This window comes from Tenrec ecaudatus, chromosome 12 (assembly GCF_050624435.1).
Source record: "Tenrec ecaudatus isolate mTenEca1 chromosome 12, mTenEca1.hap1, whole genome shotgun sequence".
NCBI lineage: Eukaryota > Metazoa > Chordata > Mammalia > Afrosoricida > Tenrecidae > Tenrec > Tenrec ecaudatus.
Window position 1 is genome coordinate 20,682,467 of NC_134541.1, and position 19,549 is coordinate 20,702,015.

A 19,549-nucleotide genomic window follows, 5' to 3' on the forward strand; every position below is an offset into this window, starting at 1 on the left:
GAATGTATGGTATAGATTGTGATAAGAGATGTAAGAGCCCCAATAAAAATATGTAATTAAACATTTGCATTTTTATAGATTGCTTTGGACAGTATTGACATTTTTAAAATGTTAAAGTATTTCCATCCATGAACATGGAATAAATTGTCTTCCATTTATGTAGGTCTCCTTTGGTTTCTTGGTGTAGTATTTTAAATAACTTCTTTGCACAAGTCTTTTGTTTCTCTGGTTAGGTTTATTCCTAAGCATCTCATCTTTGGGCGGCTTTTGTAAATGGTATTGTTTTTGTGATTTCCTTTTCAGAGCTCTTTTCCCTTGAATTTCCTTTTCTGATAGGAAGGAAGGAAGATAAAACCCTGGTAACCCTAGCCTACTGGCAAATGTGACCCCCTCATGTATCTGGAAGCCCTGGGAACCAGGATGATTCAGTCCCTACGACAGCCTCTCATGGGGTGCAGTGGCCTCGCCCAATCTGTCCCTTCTGTCCACAAGCAGAACTACGAGATGTGGAGACTTCACTAGGCTGCATGTTCTCATTGCGTGTGGGTTCAACTCATTTAGCCATTTTTCTTTTGTTTAAGAGATTCAGGGCTTCAAGTTTTTCTCTTGTTATTATTGAAAAGGATTTTTCTGTAATAGCATCTGTACCACCATCTTTACTAGAAATCCCTTATTTATTCAACATTTCTTTCCTCTTAAAAATACACTTTAAGTCCTCAGCTATCGTTTTTTCTTTCTTATCTGTAGTCTATTCCTCATTGGCAATCACATTATGCACATGTACAAATTGCTAATGGCTAAGATAAAAATAAAGAAAGGTAAACATTTTGTCTTAGGTGTGCTTTATTGTAATTCTAATACATGCTGCGTTGGAGAGTATGTCTTAGGTTGGGCATCCTGTACTGTTACTAAAGGTTTAATGACACTTTAACTTTTTTTCAACGTATGCAGCAGGAGTTACTAAGCAACTATACTCTGGGAGTGAGAATGACATAGAGCAGCGGTTCTCAACCTGTGGGTCACGACAGTCCCTTTGGGGGTTGAATGACCCTTTCACAGGGGTCGCCCAATTTGTAACAGTAGCAGAATTACAGTTATGAAGTAGCAATGGTTGGGGGGGTCACCACAACATGAGGAACTGTGATAAAGGGTCACAGCATTAGGAAGGTTGAGAACCACTGTCTTAGAGCTTGTCCTAAAAGAATTTGCAATATAAAAGGGAGATAAGAGACGCATACATATCTGTACATAGATCATTGCTATCATAAGGTAGCCTTTGAAAAGTGCTAATGAGACAGGAAAGATAATAGGAGTTAAGAGAAGCAAGAGGTCACTCTTTCTTGGCTCTTCTGGATACTTTTCTTCTTCTTCCTTTGCGACTTGAGAATAAGTCTCAATGTGTTCATGGGGCCTTTCCTCACTATCTGCCTGAAGGATTCTCCTTGCTGCACTTTTGGAGTCAGATTTTTCCTAATAATTGATAAGGCATTTCTTATTGAATTGCCTTTTGTCTTTTCCATATTTTTATTCATCTCATCTATCAGTGTGTGCTGTCCATTTAGTAAACAGTTATTGAATATTCATTGTGTTTTGGCCATTACTGGACACTTGGGCTTGAGATAAATTGCATGTTATTTCTGCCCTGGAGGAACACACCATCTATTAATTTATATCACTTCCTACTCACTCCCTGCCATCAAGTCTATTCTGACTCATAATGACCTTATTGAGCAGGGTAGAACTGCCCCTGTGGGTGTTTGAGACAGGGAGTAGAAAGCCCTATCTGTCTCCTTTTCTGTGGAGCTGCTGGTGGTTTCCAACTATGGACTTTGCAGTTAGCCCAGTGTGTAACCATTATGCCACCAAGGCACCTTAATGGTCAGTGTCAAATTCAAGCTGGGTCGTGGTTTGATTTACAAGAGGAGGGAGCAAATCTCTATTTAGAGGAGCTAGTTTGAGGCTTTTTTTTTTTTAAGGGACTTTTAGACTGGTTCTTTTGAAGCTGGTGGCATCGTGGTTACAGGTTGTCCTGTGAACCACAAGATCCACAGTTCGAAATCACCATCTGCTCCGAAGGAGAAAAACGAGGCATTCTGCTCTGGTTAACAGTCTTGGAAACTCACCTGGGCAGAGTTGCCATGAGTCAGTATCAACTCCATGGCGCAGTGAGTTTTACATAATTAAATTTTCTCTCAACCTTGGTTATACCTGTCAGAATACATGGGAAGAATCCAACTTCTCCATCAGGTTATAGCCTAAAGATGTTTTCTTGTGGGTGTGGCCTACTTATAAGAGATGCTGTGGAGGACTGGCCTTCTTCACTTTTTCCTTCTTACTTGAATCCTGTGTCTGGCTGCTGGGACTGAGCTGGTGGTCCATGTGACCTCTTGACCCTGGGAGCTATCTTCACCCTGCCATGTACCTGCCAACCTGGGACCCATGCCACTGCACCCGTCACCCTGTGATCTTCCAGTTTCCCCTTTTCTTGCTTCATTGGCTGGCAGTGTGTGAGTCTAGAGGGGCTTCCAGCTAGCTCTTGACTCGTGGACTGGAGTTGGATTGGGCTAGGCTGCGTCTGGCTTTCTTTGTCTAGAAAACCAATCCTATTACAGTGCCCATGAATTTGGAGAGGCTTTTAGGCATAGGAAGTATCCTGTGATGACACAGAAACAGATTGCAAGTTCATTGTGGCTGGAGTGGAGTGAAGAGTAATAGTGACAGTGGGCCTACAGGGTTAGCTTTGGAGACATTGAGACAGGCTTTGTAGATCATTGTAAAAGGTTACAGAGTCGTGTGGTCCATGGAGAGTCATCTGAGATTCTCGTGTAGGAGAGTAGCATGTAGTTTACAGCTGCACAGAGGTTTGTTGAGCTTGTTGGTGCTCAAACTTTGCTGCATATTGAAATCACCTGGAGAGTTTTTAGAAATGCCAATGCCCAGGCCACACACACTAAGCTTAGGTCCTTTGGAGGAGGAACCTCAAGTATTGGATATATATAGAGCTTCTTAGGAGATTCCAGAGTGCACCTAGCTTGGAGGACTTGGTTTAGAGAGGTGGTGCATAGACAGAGTAATGAGTCAGGAGACTAATAACCTTGCTAGGGGCAAGCCTTTACATTGAGGCATTAGGAGTAGAGAGCTGGGAGGGCATAGCTAACTCTTCTTTTTCTTACATTTTTCTGTATGCTTGTCTTGTCCAACAAAATTGTAGCCCCAGGGATACAAGTTCCAGTATTGTACTTTGAATTTCTTGTGGAGCTTTGTGCGTAGAAGCTTCTGAAGAAATACCTTGAAGGTGCTAGTAGGTTTGCAAATGTCAAAGTTGTCCAACAACATTTAGATGATAAATTTCAAAAATGACATAAAAATTCTCTTAATTATGTATTTCTCAGAGATTTATCAACTTGGTGTAGAGGGTAACTAACTGTGCCTATAATAATTTCTCTTGCTAATTCATTTTTAAATGCAGATAGTATTTTAACACATTGCAGACGGATTCCGAGTTTACTCGTGTTTTGCACGCCATCTGTTACAGACGGATCACGAGATAACTCGTGATTTCTACACGCTGTCTTCAGATGCCATCTGCTTGGATATATTTTAACTACTTCGTCTATTTAGGTGTTTACATCAGTAATGAATGTATCAAACTTGATTGTCTTCATGTTATTTTTGTTTATTTAGCATTTTAGTGCATTTTGATTAAATCAAATAGTTACTATTTGTTTGAATTGTTTTGCAAGGAGTCGTGCACTTGTCATGATCAAACCTCAGTGAATTGTAAAACATCACCTAAATTGCTCAAGTGGTCTCCCGTTACATAAAAGTACATGAAGAAGTTCTCAGCCCTAATTCTTCTAGTTTTTCAAAGTAATACGGATTATGTTGATTATTTTTACAAGTTTATAATTTCATGAAGATTATAGTTCATAAAAGTAATAATGTTTTGCATACATTGCAAATATTGTTTAATAATGTGAGACAATGCTTTATATTCAAAAACTGAAAGTTATGGATAGGATAAGTTGATGAGATGTAAACTCATTTATGGTTTAATGCAAAAAAAAAACCAAACAAACCACCTAATAGCTGAAAAAATACCCGGCCACTTGGGTAAGTTGGTGAAAAAAATATCCGGTCTTTAATGTGTTAAAATACTGGGAGGCATTTTTGTGTCAACTTTCCATGTTATTAAAAATTTTAAGGATTTCTTGATATATAGTTCACTTACCATACAATTCAGTAGTTTAATGTTCAAGATTTGTGCAGTCATCGTCACCAATAATTGTAAAACATTTTCTTCATTGTTCAGCTCACCAGCTTCCCACTTCCCGTAACCTCTTTTGCTATAACCGTAGGAAAGTACTCTAGTTACTGCCTCTGTACATGTTCCTATTCTGAATTTCAAACTAGGAAAGTCAACCAAAAAACAGCAAAAACAGAAAAATCTCAATCCAAAAGAAAGCAGCAAACATTGAAAACTAGAACAAATTTAAATTGGGTCAGAAGGGAAAACAAATACAGTGTTAAATTGTAATGTAATGATACCTGGATTAAGGAGCTTTCAGAAACTTAAAAGAATAGTATCATAAAGACTCAGCCCTCTACCTAGATTAACCAGTTATTAACATTTTGTTAAATTTGTTTTATGTCCATATATATGAGGGGACTTCAAAAGATTCGTGGAAAAATGGAATGAAAGGATAGATTTTTTTCACACTTTTCTATATATCCTTTCTTGATTTTGCTGAGCCTTTTGAGAATTACATGCAGATGTGGTGACACTTCATTCCTAAATACTTGATGCGTATCTGTCCTAAGAAAAGAGCATTTCCTATGTCCTTACGTTAGGTATTTGATGTATGACCAGTACAAAGGATGATCTGGCTCGTCTTCCCTGCCCTCTGTGCTGCTCCTCACGGTCCAGGGATTGGTCCTTTTAGGCTACTGGTGACATCCTACGATAATCTAACATCCAGTGCAGTCCTGCTTGATTCCATCCACCTGAGAAGTTAATGTCCTTGCTTTTTAGGATTGAAGCCCTTCAGATAACCCAGGTGTTTACTAATATATATATATATATATATATATATATATATATATATATATATATATATATATATATATCTCAGTAGTGCAATGACTTTGGGAAAAGATTGCATGGCTGATGCTAAGTGATCTGGAAACTTAGATGAGGAGGTGGCTTCTTGTTTCTTGAGAACCACTGTTATAACTTTGTCTTTGTAAAGCTGGTAAGGTTTTAACACACACACACACACACACACACACACACACACACACCCTTACTAAGGACCGCTTCCTTCACTTTACACACACACACACACCCCACCCCCCCACCCCCTTGCTAAGGACCACTTCCCTCATTTTAATATTCCTCGGGATCAAGTTCTTTTGTTTCTTGACCTTCTGTCTTTACATATAGTCTCTGGGTAAACTTAATTCTCTCCTGTTAGATTTAAATCTTGATGACCTGAAATCTCTATTTCCACCCCAACCTTCTTTTATGCTGTAAACCTTGATTTTCATTCACATAATTAGCAGGTCCACCTGTGTGTCCCACATGAATCTCATACTTACTATGCAAACCTGAGCATTGGTTAGATTGCTGGGCATGGGGAGAAAATGTGATCGTGTATGACATGGTGACAAGGACCATTAAGGTCATGACCTTGATTCAATGTCATTGTTGGCTAAATGTTGGATTGGTAACCTATCACCCATTCCCTGGGAGACACAAAACCAAACTCATTGCCATCTAGTCGATTCTGACTCATAGCAACCCTGTAGGACAGAGTAGAACTGCCACTTTGGGTTTCTAAGACTTTAAATCTTTACAGGAGTAGGCAGCCTTACCTTTTCTCCTGTGGAGCAACTGGTGGGTTTAGCACCTCAATATTAACCCACTATGCCACCAGAGCTGCTGCTCCTCGGGAAACAGAAGAGGCTATAGTTCCTTGAAAGATTTATGGCCTCAGAAACCCTTTATAGGGTTGCTATGAGCCAGAATTGCTCAGTGGCTTGGTTTTTTAGTTGGCCCTCTGTGGACCCTTGGCCCTCACCTTTCTCCCCTACACTGAGGGAAGTAGGGGAACAATGGCAGGGCTATGATAAATGCCTTCTCCAGGAACCTTGGAACTTAAGCATCATGAAATGAATTCATTTAACACCCAGGTTTTCTCAAGCCTTTTGTGTTTGCTGCTTGCTTTTCTTCTATTATTGCTCCCCTAAGGAGCCATTTTAGAGGTTGTCCTACCCATCGTGAACATCTGATGCCACGTATGTACCCTGTGCCTGCTTATGTACTGTACATTTATGTATCTGTGCCTTATACAGAAAAACATATTTATACACACCATGGACCGGGTTTTACCTCTTTGGGGCTATAACCCTAGTTGAGATCACATTTTAACCTAAGGGTCGTCTAATGTATTGGAATAAAACAAAAAATGGATTTCTCTGATCCACAGAGATAAGAAACTAGTGTTTTTTAATCTTGTTGTCACCATAACTCACACTAATAACATTTTGTAGTGTGATCAGTACATAAACACACATGTATTGCATATGTATGAGAAGACTTCAAAAAGCTCATGGGAAAATTATATTATCTTAATCTTAATTCCATTTTCCAAGAATAAGTAGTTAATTCATATGTTTTCTTTTGTAGGCATGTATCCTTACTGTACATTATATACCTATTATCTGTTTTGTATTCTTCTAAAGGTGTTATTAGGATATAATATTACAAACTACAAAATTAGATTTTTCTCTAATTTTGTTTAATACTGTGAATTGCGATGGACTGATTAAATTTATGACATTGCCAAAGGCATGACAGCCAGTGAGAGAATGATCTCACTGCCCTAGAGCCCACCTGCCAGCCCTCAGTGAGGGAAGGGAAAAGGCAGCCACAGATTAACCTTGACCCTTGTGTGCACTGCAGTCATTGGGCTGTGTGTCAGTGACCCCACTGAGCCTTCGCACCTATTAGAATGATCACTCCTTGGTATGAGCCCTGGGTGAGTTTGAACTGGCGACTTTTATATTAGTAGTCACATGACAGTCATTTGTGCCACCCTGCAGGGACTTGGAATTTGTATATTTGATTGATTTTTCTTTCTGATTTGTTAATGAAAAGGAGATAGAGCTGGGGCAATGATTTTTTTTCCCTAGGAGGGAGCACAGAGGAGGATAGGGTCTTAAGAATGAGGGATGGCTTTATCTTGTTGGGGTGTGCTCTGGTCAGAGAGAGAAAAGCCCCACATAGCTAGGTGAACCAGCCCTGCTAGCAAGTGGGGGGGATGGGCACAGGGAACAGTTCATGCTCTGCTTGGTTTTGACTCCAGTAGCAAGGTCAGGCAGAGATAAGATAGGACTCAGTTAAACCAAAAGCTCTCTATCCCATCACAGAGTACCTGAAGATTTCCAGTGATAGTAAAGAAAACCTAAGAGTCATGTTTATTCAGTGCTTACAGTATATGCTAGAAGGTTTCCACGTGGCATAAAACATTAGTGCTAAAAAAAATCACATTAGTGCTTTACACAATTGATGTATTTTGATAAGAGTTGTATGAGCCCCTAACAAAACAATTTTAAAAAAAAACCACATTAGTGCTCTAGAGTTTTCTGTGTAACTACTTTCAGATCAAGAGAGAACATTTCCAACCCCTATAAGTTTCTCTCATGTCCTTTCCGGACAGTACTCTACTCCCTGTACTATAGTTCGGTTTAGTTTTTCCTGTTCTTGAACTTCATTTAAGTGGAATGGTACAAAATGTTAGTTTTGTGTCTGACTCCTTTTGCTCAACATTATGCCTATAAGACTCAAACAAATTGTTGGGTGCATTGATTCTTTGCAGGTCATAATAACATGATTTATGCAGGTGAGGATTAGGTGTGAATTTATTGCATTAGGCATTCATTTATTCAGGATGCATTTACAAGTATCATATGCCAGGATTTGTTCAGCTTTAACAAATGAAATAGTTCTGGGAAAACTGTGAAGATAAAATATCTCTGATTGTCAACGAGTTATTAGGAGTTTTCCAGATGGCCCAAGAGTAGTAGCTTGTGCAACCTGTGCAGAGGTGCGAAACAAACAGTGAGATAGATGTCTTTCAAGACCTGCAGCAATAATGCTCTGACTTTAGGCTGGTTAGAAATGTAAGAATGCTGAGGATAGGGGAGGGAGGAAATGTTTTGAAAAGTATGATGGCAGTATGCACACATGTGCTTGACACAATTGATATGTAGATTGTTATAAGAGCTATAAGCGTCCCCAATAAAATGATGGATAATAAGAAATGTCAGAATGCCAAAAATATCCTGTTGGGAAGAAATTTTGATGAAAGCTTTGGTATGTAAGTTGTGACTTTCATCTTAGGCTTAAAATGGTCATGAACTTAACTATGGTAGTGAAGGCAAAGGGTAGAAGTGGATTTTGGTGATTGCTGTAGCTAAGGGAAAAGCTTCTAGCATTACGTTACTGATGATGTTAGTGAAGATTTTTATGAAGTTAGATCAGACTATATAAAGATACTTTTGTCCAGTAGTTGAGAAAACTTGGGGTAAGCTGACAATTCCACAGGGACACATTTATATGCAGTGTCTCTCTTGCCATGGAATTTTGTAGCAAAATGTGTTCCCCGTCTTCCATAGTTGTCATGGCAGAGTTGGGTCAGTTGAGGGTTGTCATTCATGCAGCAAGCAGCAGATCCCACAGAGGCTGATGTGGCTGCGATGGGTCTGAACTTCAGAATGGCTTGGCCCACACTAACCCTTAACCCCTGGGTGATATATCTTAATACCTGTGGTTTTTCATAACACTGAGGATTGAAAATAGACACTATGAAGAGAAAATGTGAACTATAAAGACAGTGGATATCGCTAAGAAGGCAATTTCATAATTTCTGATAATCTGTTCCAGTACTGAACAAACACAGATCCCTCCTTCTTTAGAACCCTTTTCTTTGGGCTACAGTTAAACAATCTTGGCATTTTCTTTATCAAAACACTGGAATACCAAATACTGTTTATAACTCTTTGTGCATCACATTACCTCAACCTTTATCCTCCTCGGTAGCAGGGAATTATTTCCCGTAGAATTTTACTTGGATTTTTCTGTTATTTGCTCAAGAGGGTGAAGGGATGTTACTCTTTTGTTGTTGTTTGTTTTTTAAGGAAGGCTGTTGTGCTTTTTAAATTATTTCTTACACTGTTTAATTGGACACAAAGGGAAATCTTACAGATAAATTTTAGAGGAATGTTTTACCCCTTTGGCAGTGGATTTTGTTTTGGTTTGCTTTCGCTTTTTAACTGCATTGGAGTTCTGTGGTAGCAGATGGGCCTTGTGTTGGTGCCTGGGTTTCCAGTGTAATGGTGCTGGTTGTAACGGTGTGTGCCCTAGAGTTACTGTTGTGGCTACACAAAACACTTTACTAGCATTAGAATGTTAAGGCTTTCGTGCTACTATGAGAACTCATGCAGTTTAACAAGATGTGCTAGATCATGTCCACTCGGGATAGACCCAGCCACCTGTAAAACATGGAGCTTCTAAACACTGGGCTAGACTTGACTGCAATTGTCAACAAAATCAAGCATAAGAAGGAAGGAAATCAGGTGATGGTCACAGCGGAGCCATCTGACCTTTTAGTGAATAGTAGATTGTGGGGTCACCATGAGCAGCTTAACAGCAGCAGTGTAAAGTGCCCATGTATCTTCATCTTCATGTTGAATCCCTGTTAATTTCCATGCTGTGCCATTGTCTTTTTAGCCTTTCTCCTACTTTGGGATTTGTTGGCTATGAACTCAATTTTCCCTGGGTGAGTGTTAAGCATTTTTGCGCACCAGACAATGAGTGTGTGTATGTGGCTCTGATTTCTGTTGTATTTGACTTTGACTTGCTTGAGGAGTTAGCTTGTTTTAACAGATAATTAGTGGTTGTTTTTCTTCACTTTTTTTAAAACAAGGATTATGCTTGTTTGAAATTAGATTTATATTCTAGGGTTATGGGTTCCATGTGAGCCTAAAAATACTTTATGACAAAGCAAAACTATTTTTTTCAAAATACTCTTATAAGGACAGTAAGCAGTTATTCCCTGTTCCCCAGATTAGTAAAGCAAATCAAATGTGTGACTTTGCAGATTTTTTTTCCAGCCATTTCATCCTACTTTACACTTAGATTTGACTTTCTTCTTCCTCTCTCTCTCTCTCTCTCTCTCTCTCTCTCTATATATATATATATATATATATATATATATATATATATTTGTGTGTGTGTTTCATGGCTTTCTTCATTTTAATACCATGGACCCTGTTTTTAGCTATGAAGATGTTTATAGTACACAGAAGCCTTGGCTATAGAGAATGTGCTGCCGTTGGATGTAGACACGAGGCAGCATTGAGAGTCTGGGTACTTTGGCAGAGTGGTTTATATGTGTTATTGGCACCTCTGCAGAAAGAAACCCTTGAGTAGGTACTCCTGTATTTTCTAGGTGTGTATTTGACCTTCTTAAGATTTCCTTTTTAAAATGAGAATGATTTTAACCAAACAACTCTACATTCTACCCTTTAAGGGGGGAAAGAAGAGATAGGGTTCATTTTGCTTCTAAAGATTTTTCCTATCTGTGTTTTAAACTGTTTTAGTCGCAAGGAATGGAGATTTAACCCAGGCTAGGTTAGAAGTGGTATAGAACAATGTAGTAGGTTGGCTCCGTTGGCCCCAGTTCTTCACTCTCCTTTAATGTCATTTACACTGGTACTCATTCTGTGGCTTCATGGTGGGTGAATAACACCCCTGCCACTAGATTTTGAGCAGAAACTCTATGATTTTCTTTTCCCGCTGGGATGCTAATAAGAAAAGCAGAGGCGATCTGTGTGCTTGGGTCCTAGAAAGAAAGACTATGGAGCAGAGCTAGCCCAGCAAACCTGTAGCCTAATGCAGAGCCAATCCAAACGAACTCCAGATGCCTGAGTGAAAACTAAATGCTGATTTGTCATTGAAATTTTGCCGTTGGTTGTTGTACACCATTATTTATGACAGTAGACAACTTTTGCAATCATCTTGCTGGATTCAGAACAGCTCCAAGAGCAGGCTTTCTCGGATGGGCTCTCTAATGGCTGGCTGTTTATACAGCTTCCTTTGGGTCTGTTCCACTCTCGTCCCTTCCCACCCACTGGCATCCTCTCCAACATACTGCTCTCCTCACTTGATGGTCCCTGCTTACATTATGCTTCCTTTTAATTCTATCATGCCCAAGACCCATTGTAGCTCCTCCAGGATCTCTTAGCTTAATGAGTTCTAAGTTTCTACTCCTGTTGCTTAATTCCTCATTCTTTGGAACATCCCATTTTAAATTTCTGAGGGCAGTCTCTTTTGTGGGGGTGGGGGAGCCGTGTGTGTGTGTGTGTGTGTGTGTGTGTGTGTGTGTGTGTGGTGTGTGAGTGTGAAACCATCATTTGCTGGCTGTTGCTCAGGCATTGACTGTGCTCCTTTGCATTAGGACTGGCTTCTGATTCAATTAAATATGGCTGCCTGTGGATCTCGAAGCTGAACGTGTTTTTTAAAACATGGCTGTCCAGGACTGTCAGATTAGTAGAGACTGTGGTTGTGTCGAAGGCTTAGTGATAAGACAAGGCTTTTACCTAGTGTTAATGTGTCGTCATCACTTGTCGGGGAATTCTAGTAGTGAGTACTAAAACTTGTCAATTTACTGGCTGATTGGTTGCCCTCTTCCCATCGGGGAAGCTTTTAACTCTGCCTTTGCGAGCTTTTCATTTTCTGGGGCTGTATTCCATTGTACTGTATCTTGTTCTGAGTGGCCAGCCTGACTGCATGAGTTCCCAGGATGCATCTCTTTCAAGAAGCAAGTGTGAGGGAAGAGACCCTTTACTGAAATGAAAGCCTACTCTTCTGGCAGCCTCTCTGTTTATAAAAACCAAAACCTTTCTAAAGACTTGGGAAGAAAATAAATCAGGCTGTTCTGGAGTTTTAGGCTATCTCTTAGCTCTTTTGTATAGGGGAAGGGACTGGCCAGCTTAAACCTGGTTCATAACAATTAAAATGCTGTGAATAAATCTGATCTATTTCCTAGTATTTCATGTTTCAAGGCACTACTGTAATTGGTAATTAAAACACACACACATTAATTTGCAGTTGTTCCTTGCCAGTATAGAGAAGTATAATTAGTTTTTATATATTGATTTTATTATTAAACTAAATTAGTTGTCAAGCTTTTTTGGTAGATTCTTTGGGATCTTATATATGGATACTTACATACAAATAAAGGTAGTTTAATTTCTTCTGTTAATTTTTTACATTTATATGAATTGTTTTAGAGTATGTACAGTAGAACATACATCAGTGCATCATGATGCAGTGATACTGGTTGTGTTCTTTGAGTTGTGCAGCCATTCTCCCCTCATGTTCTGAGTTCTCCCTCCCCACATTGACATAAATTCACTGCCCTGTTTTTGTCCAACGTTTTGGATTGCTGTTGTAATTTGACCCCATATCAGTAGATCTTTAAAAAAGCACAATGCTCTTTTGCTAGTTACGTTAAACTATTACTTGATTTTAGGACTTAAGGGAATATTTGTGGCTTAAAGTTTAAAAATGATCCCAGGGCAGTAGTTTGAGGGGTTCTCCCATGTTCCATTGCTAGAAAATCTGGATTCCATGATTTTAATCTGTTCTGCATTTTCCCCTGTTTGATCTGCATTCTTCTACATGGAATCTTTAATTAGACTGTTCAGTAACGGTAGCTGGGCACCAGCCAGTTATTCTAGTCTCATGGCAGGGGCGAGGGATGCAATTATTCATGGAGGTATAATTACCTCCCTCTCTCTTCCTGGAGCTTTCTCTTTCTCAAGGTGAATAGGAACCAAATGTTGTGCTTTAGATGGGTGCTTGCAAACTTTTAAGACCTCACGCATAACATAAATAGATGGCAGAACAGAAGCACTAACCATTTTAATTAGGACAGTCAACCAGGATGTCCTATGAAGCTATGACCCTAAACCGCCAAACCAGACAAATCCCATGAAATGTCTGGTTGTACATAAGCAGCCACAGCAGCTGTATATCTAGCACATGCAACTTTTTGCGAATTGATTTTTTCACAATTCAGATGTAAATTTATTGTCATACTTGTAATCAGTGGTGTGATCTTACCCGTAATCTATGGGGTTTTTCTTTTCACCATTAAATATATACAAACACCCCTTCTCTCTATCCTGTCCTTGGTAATCACTAACTTTGGTCTCTGTCTATTGGCTTTTCATTGTTGGTTTTTTTTCCAAATATCTTTTTCTTACCTCACTATACTGGATAAGACCCCAGTCTGATTATGAATAGATGTGAGGTGATTGGTTATCTCTGCTTTGTACCTGAAATCATTGCATTCTATTAAATTAACTGTAGACTTTCATAGTGCCTTTTATTGGGTTGAGGAAATTCTATTCCTAATTTGCTGGGAGTTTTTAAAAAATCATAAATGGATGCTTAATTTTGCCCGATTCTTTTTGTATATCTATTTACACAGTCTTGGTTTTATAGTTTTAGTCTCTTGAGTAATGGTGAATTAAATAGTTTTTGAATGCTAAGTCTTAATGTTTCTGGATAAATTTTTTTGTTTAGATGTATTATCCTTTTTACAATGACTAGATTCAATTTGTTAGTATTTTGTTAGGGTCTTGGTTTTGAACCTTGTGTTTTTTATGTTATTTCTTTATTGTTTTGGCCTTGTTTTGTGTCAGGTTACTGCTGGCCTCATAAAATGAGCTGGAAGTATTTGTTCTCTTCTATTTCTGGAAGAGTTTGTGTAAAATTGGTACTACTATTTAAGTGCATGGTAGAATTTTCCAATGAAGTTATCTGGGCTTGGGGTTTTCTTTGGAAGGTTTTTATGATGAATTCAGTGTTTCTATTAAGTACAGAATTGTTTCATTTTCTGTTTTTCTTGAGCGAGCTTTAGTAATTTGTGTCTTTTGAGGAACTCATGTATGTCAATTTATAGGCATAAAATTTTTAGTGATATTATAGTAATATTCTTTTAAATGTGTGCAGGATATATCTCTTCCAGTTTTTATAACGACAATTGGTGTCATTTTCCCTCTTGGTCATTCTCATTAGAGATCAATTTTATTGAGCTTGAAAGAAAGAAAACAACTGGGTTTTGGTTTCATTGATTTTTCTTTATAGCTTTTTCTGTTCTTAAATTTATGGATTTTTGTGATTTTCTGATTGCTTCCTTCTACTTGCTGTGGGTTTGTTGGTTCTCCGTTTTGTGGTTTCTTTTTATTTTTTTATCATTATAAAAGTACATAGAACACAACATTCGGCAGTTCAATAGTTTTGAGATTTACAACTGAATCACATTGAGTACACTTCTCATATTGTGCTACCATTACCCTGAACTATTTTTAAAAATTATTCTTGAGATTTTTCTTAATAGACGCTTACAATGCTATCAACTTTCCTTTAAATACTATTTAAGCTATATCTGTTGGATACTATTTAAAAATAAAATACTATTTAAACCAGTGTTTCTCAACCTTCCTAATTTCAAGACCCTTTAATACAGTTGCTCATGTGTTGGTGACCCCCCAACCATAAAATTATTTTTGATGCTACTTCATAACTGTAATTTTGCTACTGTTAGGAATCGGGCGACCCCCGTGAAAGGGTTGTTTGACCCCCCCAAAGGGGTTGCAACCCACAGTTTGAGAACCGCTGATTTAAACGTACATATCTGACTATTTAAACATACCTATTTGCTATGTATTGATTTTTGCTGAATTAAAAGCTTTTTCTAAGTTCCCTTTTTCCTTTCTCATCCATGAGTTCTGTAGAGGTGTATTTGATTTCTAAGTATTTGTGGATTTTACAGATACCTTTTGTTACCGATTTCTAGATATTGGAGGTAAAAAAATGCATGTGGTATAATTTCATTTCTTTTAAATGTGTTGTGGTTCATTTTATGGCTGTATTGGTAAATGGTTCATGTGCTCTAGAAAAGAATATTCTTACATATTTTACAGGTAGCTTCCTCTGTAAATAACCTAATTAGGTTTGTTTGTTAGTGTTCTTCATGCCTTCTATATTCTTACAGATTTTTGTTCTTTATAGATTGCTGAAAAGGGACTATTGAATCCTTCATACATTGTTAGCTCATAGATAACACTCTCATTCTCACTCCCACTCCCACTTTTTCTTTTTTTTCTCCTTTGTGTTTCAGCTTGGGTGATTTCTTTTTCTTTTGAATCGGGTTAAGGTTTACAGAACAGATCAGTTTTCCATTTAACAATTCACAGACATTTTGTTTCATCTCATTGACTGCAGTCCCCACAATAAAAGTGACTTACAACCACTTTCTCCTTGGGATTCTGGCTTTCTCCTCCTCCTTTCCTAACCCTTCTGAATTGCCTTGAGACAAATGCAGCCCATTTGATGTCAAAGGGTCGATAATTCTATAGTGTGAGTACCTTCTCCACGTCATTGTTCTCCATGTTACACCTGTCTATTGCTTGACTGAAAATTGAGCCTTGGTGAGTTTATTTCCAGACCTAAAGGGTGACTAAGGGCCATAGTCTCAGGGTTTCCACCACTCTTCTCTCCAACCACCAGGGCTTTATTTCCCTAGTGGCTTGTCTCTGAGTGTTAGGGGCTCTGGTGGGGCTTTCAGGTAAGCATTGGGCTGCTAACCACAAGGTAAGTAATTCAAACCCTCCGGTCCTCCTTGGGAAGCTATGAGGCAGCCTGCTGTCCTGTAAAGACTTGCAATCTCTGAATCCCTCTATAGGGTCTTGCAGTGAGTCAAAAGCAGCTTAATGACAGTGAGAATCTTCAAGTGCACTGATTCTTTACTTGACTGTTGAGTGTTCTGATGAGTCTGACCTAGAGCCTAATATTGCTCGTTATTTCCAGTTAGTATAAAATTTCATGTTTTTATATCTTTTGCTTTCATAAAATCACAGGTGTCACCTTAACTGGGGCTTGTTCTTGTAGTTGTCTGTTCCCTAATTTCTAGTCACGGTATCTGAAACGCATTCTCAGCTTTAGCATCTCTCATATCAAGTAGCATTAATAACAGGTTAGTCCTCTTTAGACTGGGATTTTTAATTCATATTTAGATCTCCATTTAACATTTAATGTTAGAACTACATTTTAACAGTATATCTCTTTTGTTAGAATTGAATTGAGATTCTTTTAATGATTTTTATTTCTTAGTATACAGCACTGCCCCCCGTCCACTGTTGTTGCTCTTTTCTCACCATTAACTGTGATGTATCTAATAAATGTAATTCAGTGAGGCCCGGCCAGAGTGAGTTTATAAGGATGTCTCTCATCTTTTCTCTGCCAGTGTTACAGGTGTGGTTTGTCTCTCCTTCCCTGCCTTGGCAGTAAGATTTTTACGAGAGAATGGCTGCTTTCTGTTTTCCCAAAGTGCCCTTTAGTGTGTCTGTATCTAGCACAACACTCATAATAGATACTCAGCAAATATCTCTTGACCAGATTTGGCTATGTACAAGCATTTGTAGGTCAGTTACTAAATAGCTTTCTGTTTTTATTTAAAACTTACAATGATGATGGTTCCGTCATAGAAGCCAAATCGTATCTTGTCTAAGTGTAGACTGCAGCCCCAACTGGATTTGAATGCTGACTTAGCTTCTTTTTAGCCCTGCTTTCTTTGGCACGCTACTTAAATCTATCTGCTATGATTCTGTTTGCCCATATTATACAATGGAAATAATCATAGTACCCAACTCATAGGGTTATTATGAAGATTAAGAGAGCTAATGTGGTAAATGTTAGGTGCTGTTATTATTCCAGCGTTTTAATTATTAACTGTGAATGTTAGACAAGTCCAATTTTAAATTCTTAGAAGCTAAGTTTTTTTAGGAGGACTTTTAATATCTGAAAATCATCTGTGTCACTGGATAAATTTAACTGCTACTGTATTAATTAAAGAAGCACCCTTACGTAGACTCTTAACAGCAGAAAGGGATAAGAACTAATTAATTACTACCTAGCAACACGTTTCTCTCTCAGACTGCCCTATTCCCAGGTGAAGACCAGAGTCCCTAGAACCAAATATACTTACTGGTAACAGCTTATCTTCCATTATAAAGGGGGCTTTAAAAAGTTGGTGGGAGACAATAGAAAGATTTATAAAATAAAAAAAGAAGAAAAGAAAATGAATTTTAAATTCCGATACTCAATTTTACAGCCAAAATTTAGTATCTATCCCATTAGTACATTGAGAGTTCTTACATTTGCTGTTATTTTAGATTAAATTCTCTATCCATCCAATGAAGTTTAAAAAATTGACTTTGAACAGAAGTTAGAAGTTTTATGTAGAAATAAGCTAATGTCTTTTTACAATGCTCTGAAAAACAATTAGTTGTGAATAAATTTTAAGATTGAATTACTTGTTCAAGATGCACTACTCTCTTCTGTTAAATGACTATTTAGTTTACTTCATTTTGAAATATTATATTTTAATTAATAGTCATACCATGTGTTTTTTGAATCATTTTATTAGGGGTTTGTGCAGCTCTTGTCGCGGTCCGTGCATGCATCAACTGTTTAAGGTGCGTTTGTACGTTCGTTGCTCTCGTCATTCTCAAAACATTTGCTCTCCACTTGGGCCCCTGGCATTAGCTCCTCCCCATATGTTTTTTTTATTGTATTTTAACTAAGTTTTGATGTATTAATGAAGTTACTTAATTGACAGAGAAATTGTTTCTGTGGTAAGATGTTAAGTCCCCAATCAGATCTGAAGAACTTATTTATGACACAGTAAATTGTACTGCAAAGAATTTAGCCCCTCTTATAGAAAATTGTAGGGAAAAGATTTTGAAATGAAAACAGTGTTAGCGACTGGGACAACTTTTATACACTTGGGAAAGTATGGCGTGCTTAGCTAGCAGCCAGAGGATTCAATGAATCTTTTTGTTTCTTTAAAAAAAAAGTTGGTGGGAGAACTCTATTATCCTTCATTCCATTTTCCTATGAACTTTCTGAAAGCAGCCCTCTTGGATGTTAGAACTACACTCCTCCTTACCTGTAAACTCTAAAACCAAACCCACTGCCATTGCGTTGATCCCGACTCAGAGCAACCCTTCATGTCTCGTCTGGTTTAACAGTGCCTCTCCCTTTGCTGCTACTGTGATTGACCAAATCATCTGCAACGGAGAAGAGATGTGCACAGAGGTGTGTACAATATGGTGAGAGCACTGAAAATATTTGGCAGGTAGCTTTGGGAAAATATAGTCAAGGCTGGTGAAGTGTAGTATTTTTGGACTGTACCTTCCTTGCCTTGTTTTAAGAAAGAGTGCAAACACAGCTACAGACCTGAGTGCAAAAGAACACAGATGTCCTTTGTTTACATAGCCCCGTGCCTGCTGTTGAACCCCTGAATTAGATTAGTGATGATAGCCTCAGCACAGAGCACTTTTCCTGTAAACAGACTAGAGAGCATCCTATTAGTGTATTTGAGGCAAGTATGAGAATTACACATGTTGTTATGTTTTGAAAGAAAATAGGTAATATGTTTCACCTGTAGATCTGTGGTGTAGTCCTACAAAATATGAAGTGTGATACTAGCCCCAACTAAGTTTAGGGTAGTGGGAATGAAGAAGGTATAGATTTAAATGGAACAACCAGAACAAAGTGAATGAGAACATTCACGTCTTGTGAAGACTAGAACCACCATCACTGAGTGCCATCTGTAAAAAGTGTTGACTGGGACCCTAACCTGCTGTGTAAAGCTTTCACTGAAAATACAATAACATGATTATTTTAAAAGAGATTAATTTTAGTAAACTTAAAAAAAAACATTTTATTAGGGACTCATACAACTCTTATCACACTCCATACATCAATTGTATAAAGCACATCTATACATTCTTTGCCCTCATTTTCAAAGCATTTGCTCTCCACTTAAGCCCTTTGCATCAGGTCCTCTTTTCCCCCCTCCCTCCCCCCTCCCTCATGAGCCCTTGATAATTAATAAATTATTGTCATATCTTGCCCTGTCCGACGTCTCCCTTCATCCCCTTTTCTGTTGTCCGTCCCCCAGGGAGGAGGTCACATGTAGATCCTTGTAATCGGTTCCCTCTTTCCAACCCACTCGCCCTCTACCCTCCCAGTATCACCCCTCACACCCCTGGTCCTGAAGGTATCATCTGCCCTGGATTCCCTGTGCCTCCAGCTCCTAACTGCACCAGTGTACAACCTCTGCTCTATCCAGACTTGCAAGGTAGAATTCAGATCATGATAGTTGGGGGGAAGGAAGCATTTAGGAACTGGAGGAAAGCTGTATTCTTCATTGGTGCTACATCGCACCCTGACTGATTCATCTCCTCTCCTAGACAGTAAACTTTTCTTTTTAACCTGCTATGATTTTTATTGTCCCTAAAGATTATTTCCTCAGCAAAAACATTTATATAAATATCGGGGAAACTAAAAAGTAAACTGAGGCAAACTACCAAAAGCTTGGAAACATACAAACCCCATCAAAAATAT

General features: G+C 38.4%; 1 protein-coding gene across 3 annotated transcripts in view; it reads left to right on the forward strand.

Annotated features, from left to right (window-relative positions):
- Positions 1-19,549, forward strand: part of CHD6 (chromodomain helicase DNA binding protein 6) — a 219,056-nt gene that overhangs the window by 21,201 nt on the left and 178,306 nt on the right. Inside the window, exon 1 of one of the 3 annotated variants that reach the window (XM_075528738.1) lies at positions 17,568-17,613. The exons of the other annotated variants lie outside the window; for them this stretch is intronic. The gene's annotated coding sequence lies outside the window, so the exon portion shown is untranslated. Of the gene's footprint in view, positions 1-17,567; positions 17,614-19,549 lie in introns of those variants that run through there. 3 annotated transcript variants of the gene reach the window in all.